The following is a 7,609-nucleotide window of genomic DNA, read 5'->3' on the forward strand; positions in this document are numbered from 1 at the left end:
TAGCGAGAAGATAAACGGCGTTTCCGTGTGCTGGTCTGGTGCCGGTCCGCCAGAGAAGCTTCGTCACGCTGGCCACGTGACCCAGAAGTGTCTCCGGACGGCGCCGGCTCACGGCCTATAGAGCGAGATGAGCACGCAACCCTAGAGTCGGACACGACTGGCCCGTACGGGCAGGGGTACCTTTACCTTTTTTACCTTGGAGGGTTGGAGGGAACACGATGACTCAAGAGAGTCAAAATATAGGTGATGATAAGAAATGTAAATGTATGGCGTTTTTGTTTTTTTTGTTTTCGTGTTGTTGTTTTTGAAAATGAAAATGCTAATAAATATAATAATAATAATAATAATAATAATAATAATGAAGATAATAATAATAATGAATATAATAATAATAATGAAGATAATGCTTGTTATATAAACCATCAGATGTAAATTTACACAGTTATTAATTATAGAAAGTGGCACCAAATCTTGGCACTGCCATACTGTGTAACAGTTTCAGTTATCTACATAATTAGTACAGTAAGATATGTTTCTATTTAAAGGCATGAAGGAAGGAGTTTATTGCACTCTGTATTTTTCCTTCAGCTCTCCTCCTTTTTAAGTATGTGCTTTCATTGCATCTTCTCTGGACATTCTTTTGAAATCAAGCACCCCAGGACGTTCTGTATTTACATCTCTGACTGTGACCTGCTTGTAATGGCTGTAGATAGCCAGCATTTCTGGATCATTTGGTTGGGTCTTCAGCTTCTTGACTTCTTCTGCAGTTTTACCAAACTGTGCCTGTGTCGTGGTTGCAGAAGCACGCAGCAACTTCCTCCTGGTGCTAACGCAGAGAAAACAAAGCAGGAGGCAGCAGTTACGAGTTACAGGTCTCTCTGCAGCTACAGCAGGCACTGTGATTCTCCAACAGCTTGACTTCACCCCTGGAGGTGCCTCCTGGGACAATGGATGCCAACTATGGCCATGCTGGATGGGGATGATGGGAGCTGTAGTCTTGAGGAGACTGGCGATGGCTATAATAGAGCATTGGTGTTTCCAGCTGTTCCCAGAAAATGTGAGTTTTGAGGAGGGATTTGAAAGGAAGAAGGGAGGGGGATTCTGTATTCTGGAAGGCAGTTCCAGGCTAGGAAGGCAGGAAGAGAAAAGGTGCTGAGTTGTTTTAGGGAGAGGCAAGGGCGAAAGTCATAGCTTGGTGGAAAAACATCTCCAATTTGGACTGGCAGAGACCTCCAGTGGAATCCTGGATCTACTGCCAGAAGCCTTTGAGGGTGGTGGAGCTGGATAAGTACAGTGGTACCTCAGGATACAAACACATCAGGTTACAGACTCTGCTAACCCAGAAGTAGTACCTCGGGTTAAGAACTTTGCCCCAGGATGATAACAGAAATCGCATGCTGGCGGTGCAGCAGCAGCGGAAGGCCCCATTAGCTAAAGTGGTACCTCAGGTTAAGAACAGTTTCAGGTTAAGAACAGACCTCCAGAACGAATTAAGTTCATAACCAGAGGTACCACTGTAACAGCCACAGGAAGGGATGGGTTGAGATGTAAGAGTGAAAAGATGGCTTATGGGCAAGACTATAACCCTCTGAGAGTGGAGATCAGGCAATCCTGAGATACTCAAACCAAGCTTCAGGACACTGCAACAAACTTATGTACAATGAATATAGTGGCAACAATTGCTAATGGGCTTGTTATCAAAGCACAAATCCTGCTGCAGACCCTCAAAGTGCCCCTATTTTCCAGGCATGTCCCTGATTTAGAGAAGCTGTCCCTGTTTCTGATTTGTTCCCAGAATGTCCCACTTTTATTTAGGACATCCCAGTTTTCCTTGGAGAAATGTTGGAGGGTATGGAGTTATCCGACCCCCGAGCCGTCTGAAAGCAATCCTCTATAGGGAAGATTTTTCTTAATGTTTAATGTTTTGTTGTGTTTTTATATATGTCGGAAGCTGCCCAGAGTGGCTGCGACAACCCAGTAAGATGTGTAGGGTATAAATAGTAAAATTATCATTATGGAATGGGACGTTCCTATTTTTACCGGAAAACTATTGGAAGCTATGCTGCTGTATATTGGTCCCCCAAGTGACTATCTTGGCCAGTGCTGGATGTACATATAAGCTACACAAGCTATAACTTAGAGTCCCACTCTCTTGGGCCCCCCCAAAAAAATATAAAGGAAAAAAACCTGGATGTACATTTCCAAAATATGAGATAAAAAAACAAATAAAATAAAACCTATATAAAGCAACAGTGTTTAGTGTTGTGTATGGACCTATTAGGTCCATAAATTACCATATGGCATATATTCAACACAAAAAACAGCGACAATTTGTTGTTGACAAAGGACAGCTGGACATAGAAAGGGCCCCATTACCTTCAGAAGCTTAGGGCCTTATCAAACCTAAATCCAGCCCTGATCTTGGCCTGCATCTTAAATCAAGAATGAATTACTGATCTGATTGATTCAGAAATTGCAATTCTTGCAAGAAATGTAATGTGAGCTGAACTAAAAAATATGCTGTGATTTATAATTATTAACAGGTTTAAGTTGTTTTTTTTAAAAAAAGACCGCAGGAAAATATGGGAGTGAAAACATTTTAAAAGCCAGTTAAATCTTTAGTGCACTGTTTCTAAACACGCTCCATAATAATAGGCCCCACTGATTCCAGGGGCTTTTAATTAGTTCCATGTAAATCTGCTTAGGACTGTAGTGTAGGTGTGATCTATGTAGCATTTCCTTCCCCTTAGCATCATAAAGAATTGAGTTCAACATGGGAAGGGGTGTGAACAAGTCAGCATTCAACCGCACGCAAACTTTTCTCATAATGGATCGTAGGAGCACCACCCCCACCTTCTCAAAAGTGCAGCTTCGTATCTCCTTGGGCAAATAATTTGTTGTGTTGTGATGAGCATCTTTAAGAGAGGGAAGAAAAAAATCAACAAGGTTATTAAGAGAATAGAACAAAAGACGGTGTTCGTTTAGGATAAATGGGCCAGGCTCGTCAGCTTCAATTTGAGAAATCAAAGCTGCTTCCACAATCTGGTTGTTTTGCTTAGAACGGCCAAGTATTAACTCCTTTGCCCATCCAGTATGGTTTTTCCTTTTTAAAGAACTTTGTGTTAGCCGTAAGCTATTGATGAATCCAATATTTTTAGGTGGAGTCCCCCACCCCTGTCTTTGACCCATACCCAGATTCACCTGGCTTCGTCAGCTGACTAGATAAAATCCATCAGGATTTGCCTCCTGAGCCACTCGAACTCATTAGATTCTATTTCTTGACCAATTAATTTGAAGTCCACCTTTGGCTCTTCCCACTGACCCACACTGTCTCTTACTCACTGGTCAGGTGCTTTTTTTAAAAAAAATTGCAAGCTTCTGACTCTGACTTTAGTAGGGATATTCAGCATTCTGCTGCCTCTTAAAGACATACCTGTTTAGCTAAGCCTTCCCCTGTTTAGCCAAGCCTTCTTTATTATCCAAGTCCTTTATTATTAGTTTTAACTTTAATTGTTACTCTTTGATGGGCTTGTTTTGTTGTATTTTTAAAATATGGGAGGGAGGTTTTTTTACTGTTTTGATGGAATTGTTTTATTGTGAATGTAATTACATATGATTTTTATAGTTTATTTATTTTTTGCTTGTAAACCACTTTGCGGCCACTATGGCAATAAGCAGTATATAAATGATGTTATTGTTATTGCTACTGTTATTATTAATAAAATAATAGAGATAAGTGAACAATAAAATCCCATTGCAGCTAGGTAATATGAAATTTCTGAACAGGTGTCTTACCTAGGAGCTCCCATTATACCTAGGAGCTCCCATGAAAGACTTGACAATAATAATGGAGGCAACTCTTAATTGTCAATGCCGGGGCCAAAACTCAGGTCATTTTTCACTTCACAACGTAAGCTATTGTAGCTCTTTTAAAATGAAGATTAGGGCATCAGGTAGAATCCTGGGAAGAGCAATGCCTCCAGTTTTCTGAAGCTAAACCCAATACAGTGGTACCTCGGGTTACATACGCTTTGGGTTACATACGCTTCAGGTTACACACTCTGCTAACCCAGAAATAGTGCTTCAAGTTAAGAACTTTGCTTCAGGATGAGAACAGAAATCGTGCTCCGGCAGAGGGCAGCAGGAGGAGGCCCCATTAGCTAAAGTGGTGCTTCAGGTTAAGAACAGTTTCAGGTTAAGAACGGACCTCCGGAACGAATTAAGTACTTAACCCGAGGTACCATTGTATAATAATCACCAGAGATGATCCATAGCCCTGCCAAGGCACCTTTCATGGTTTCTGGAGGTGGCCTTCTCAACTTGTAAGAGTCCTACAATGGGAAGTCTAGATAGTGACAGATAACGGCAAAATATAGTATAGCCTCTGCTACTCAACTGTCAACAAAAAACATGATGACTCTCAGATCATTCTCCAGTATTTATTTCAGATGTTGAAAGGTATATAAGACAAACACATTTCATTGGCTTGTTTCAAAATCAGCATTATGAAACCCCAGTGACCTGAACTTCCTGCCAGCACTTCTCTTTTTCCTCAGAGTCCCATTGTAGAAAAATATCCCAAGGAGTGTCTCACCTTCCTCAAGAATCCACTTAGGACTGTAGATCTTCTATGATGTCCCCACTCTTTCCCTTGCCCTAGGAGCCCAGGACTAGCTTTGCTGCAGTTCTGTGAAGACACTGATACTGCTACCTGCTTTGTTCCCTATCTTTAAAATCAACACGACAAAGAAGATGATTTTTTTTTAAATTCTCTGGATCGTGAAGGTGGCTTTTTTTTTTTAACCCAAACATGCAAAATAATCAGTTATAGGCTGCTGAACCTTTAAAGGGGATTAATTCAGTGGGATAAACTGCAGTTAAGTAACTTTTATCAAGCAAACTGGGTTAGATGGTTAAAAGCGAGTACAAAAAAAATCCTAAAAACATACAGTAGGTAGCAGTTTATATGTCAAGAAAAACTGAGCGAAATTTTGACACTCTGATGTCTAGCAGATAGTACTTAAATCATTTTTCTCCAAACTTCAGTCATAAAATCTTCAAAGAGTTTTAGCCATAATACAAATTTTTAGACTAAGAAGTGGTGTTTGAAGTTATTTTATAGGATTTTGCTGTAAGGGCTCCAATTGATTTGTAGTAAGATAAAAGAAGAAAACTTTATTTTCGAAGCTTTGTCGGAAAAAGCTTAGCTTCCATTGGTCGTTTTGCCAATATGCCTGGAGGGGAGGATGATGTCGACATGGATATTATATGCCTTTCCGAACTGAACTGAGTTTACACCTCCTGCTGTTTGTGTTATGGTTAAAATCTGTCACAAAACTGGCAGTGATTTATTAAATGTTTAATGAAGTAAGACAAAAACTTCAAGAACTACAAACAGAAAAGTAGAACATCGCATTAAAGTATAATAATATAGGTTATATATCTGATTTTTTTGGTATTTCTTTTGCTAAAAATGTGCAAAACACAATTAGAAATCAAGGAAGTATCAAAAGATAATGGGGAGCCGCACATCATTCTAACCAACACTTGCTTTTTTTTAATGCTTGCGTTTCCTTTCCCCAAACGGAGCAGAAGGAAAGGAAAGAAAAGCAGAAATAAAATAAAATACCTGCATTCTCTAAAGAAGGTGCCTTGAAAAGACTTCTGATAGGTTTTTATTTTGTAGGAAGACTTTGCTAGATTGGCTACCACCGTTTTATAACTGAGCACTATTCACTTCAGAATATTTCCCCTTTAGCAGTGGCAGGTTAGATGCACATTCTGGTCTAATTTTTAGCTAATTAATTGAATATTTCATGCCATTTGAATTTAAATACTCAAATCTGAAATCTAGGGCATAGGCAACAAGATTTCCCCCCCAGAAAAGCACCACTTAATTCAATGGGTGTGGCAGCTTGGTTTCATTTTCTATAGGGCTTAGAGAGGATGTCTTCTTGATGGATTCTCTTTTCATTGTTGTTTGTTAATTTGTCATTCTGATTCTGAGCATGCATATATATATATATATATATATATATATATATATATATATATATATGTACAGATATGCATATAGATGCCACAGTTTCCAGGATATTTCACAAGATAAAATAACAATTTGTACCAGTAAATCAAGTCAAGATCAAACATAAAGGAAATGGTAAACGCAAACATCAAAGTGAAACAATTAAAACCCAAAAGAACTTTGGAAGTTCTTGTCCTGGCATCAAAAACCTTTGCAATGTTGGCACCAGGAATTCTGTAAAAGGAGGGAATTCCATTCATGTGGGAGCAGATTCCATAAATGGAGAACTACCAACTGAAATACCCTCTCTTCATTTGCCACCCAATATACCTCAGAAGATGGTGGCATCTGGTTGAGACTAGATAAGCCTTTGTCCTGTTCTAGCAGGGCTTGTCTTCTGTTCTTACATTCTAATGTCCTTTAGGAGACCAACTTTCATTTTTCTGTTCTTGTCAAGATTTGGTTTACATCGGCAGGCAAATCACTACCTCTAGACACCAAGTTGGGTCTGTCTTCTGCAAATCCCAAGATCTCCCCTCCTGGTGGTTTCATGTAAAAGAATACGGGAGAACAAGATGGAATCTTGAGCTGAAATCCCCCAGAATTGCACTCGTGGTCTCACTAAGTGTGGACACTGTGTTGAAAATAAGTTTGCAGATGCAGTACATTGGCAGTAAGATATCCATGAAACCACAGTTGTAAATTTCTGGTTTCTAAAAAACTTACTCCAAGTCTTTTAAAAGAGTGTCAACATGGGATTTGCCACACCTTCTAAAGTACAAAAACAGCTGCTATCAACTTGTACATATAAACAACTCAAATTCTTCCAGAATTTTGAATGGAATTTGCCAAAACTTGCAGACTTGGGTGAGCAGTTGCAGTTCGGCTTGGGACATAAAGTAGGGTTGCCATATGTCCTCTTTTTCCAGGACACGTCCTCTTTTTCATGGGTAGAGTCGTCATAGCGATCCATAGTTAAAAGTTGTTGTTGTTTGTTGTTTAGTCGTTTAGTCGTGTCCGACTCTTCGTGACCCCATGGACCAGAGCACGCCAGGCACCTCTGTCCTCCACTACCTCCCGCAGTTTGGTCAGACTCATGTTTGTGGCTTCGAGAACACTATCCAACCATCTCATCCTCTGTCGCCCCCTTCTCCTTGTGCCCTCCATCTTTCCCAGCATCAGTGTCTTCTCCAGGGAGTCTTCTCTTCTCATGAGGTGGCCAAAGTACTGGAGCCTCAGCTTCACGATCTGTCCTTCCAGTGAGCACTCAGGGCTGATTTCCTTAAGAATGGATGCGTTTGATCTTCTTGCAGTCCATGGGACTCTCAAGAGTCTTCTCCAGCACCATAATTCAAAAGCATCAATTCTTCGGCGATCAGCCTTCTTTATGGTCCAGCTCTCACTTCCATACATCACTACTGGGAAAACCATGGCTTTAACTATACGGACCTTTGTTGGCAAGGTGACGTCTCTATTTCTCAAGATGCTGTCTAGGCCTGTCATTGCCCTTCTCCCAAGAAGCAGGCGTCTTTTAATTTCGTGGCTGCTGTCACCATCTGCAGTGATCATGGAGCCCAAGAAGGT

The 7,609-nt window shown here is 40.3% G+C and overlaps 1 pseudogene; it reads right to left on the reverse strand.

Annotated features, from left to right (window-relative positions):
* Window positions 1-561: 561 nt before the first annotated feature.
* Window positions 562-3,809, reverse strand: LOC128415113 (acyl-CoA-binding protein-like; annotated as a pseudogene).
* Between the last annotated feature and the right edge of the window lie 3,800 nt (window positions 3,810-7,609).

Source organism: Podarcis raffonei, chromosome 6, assembly GCF_027172205.1.
Source record: "Podarcis raffonei isolate rPodRaf1 chromosome 6, rPodRaf1.pri, whole genome shotgun sequence".
In the NCBI taxonomy this organism is placed as follows: Eukaryota; Metazoa; Chordata; class Lepidosauria; order Squamata; family Lacertidae; genus Podarcis; species Podarcis raffonei.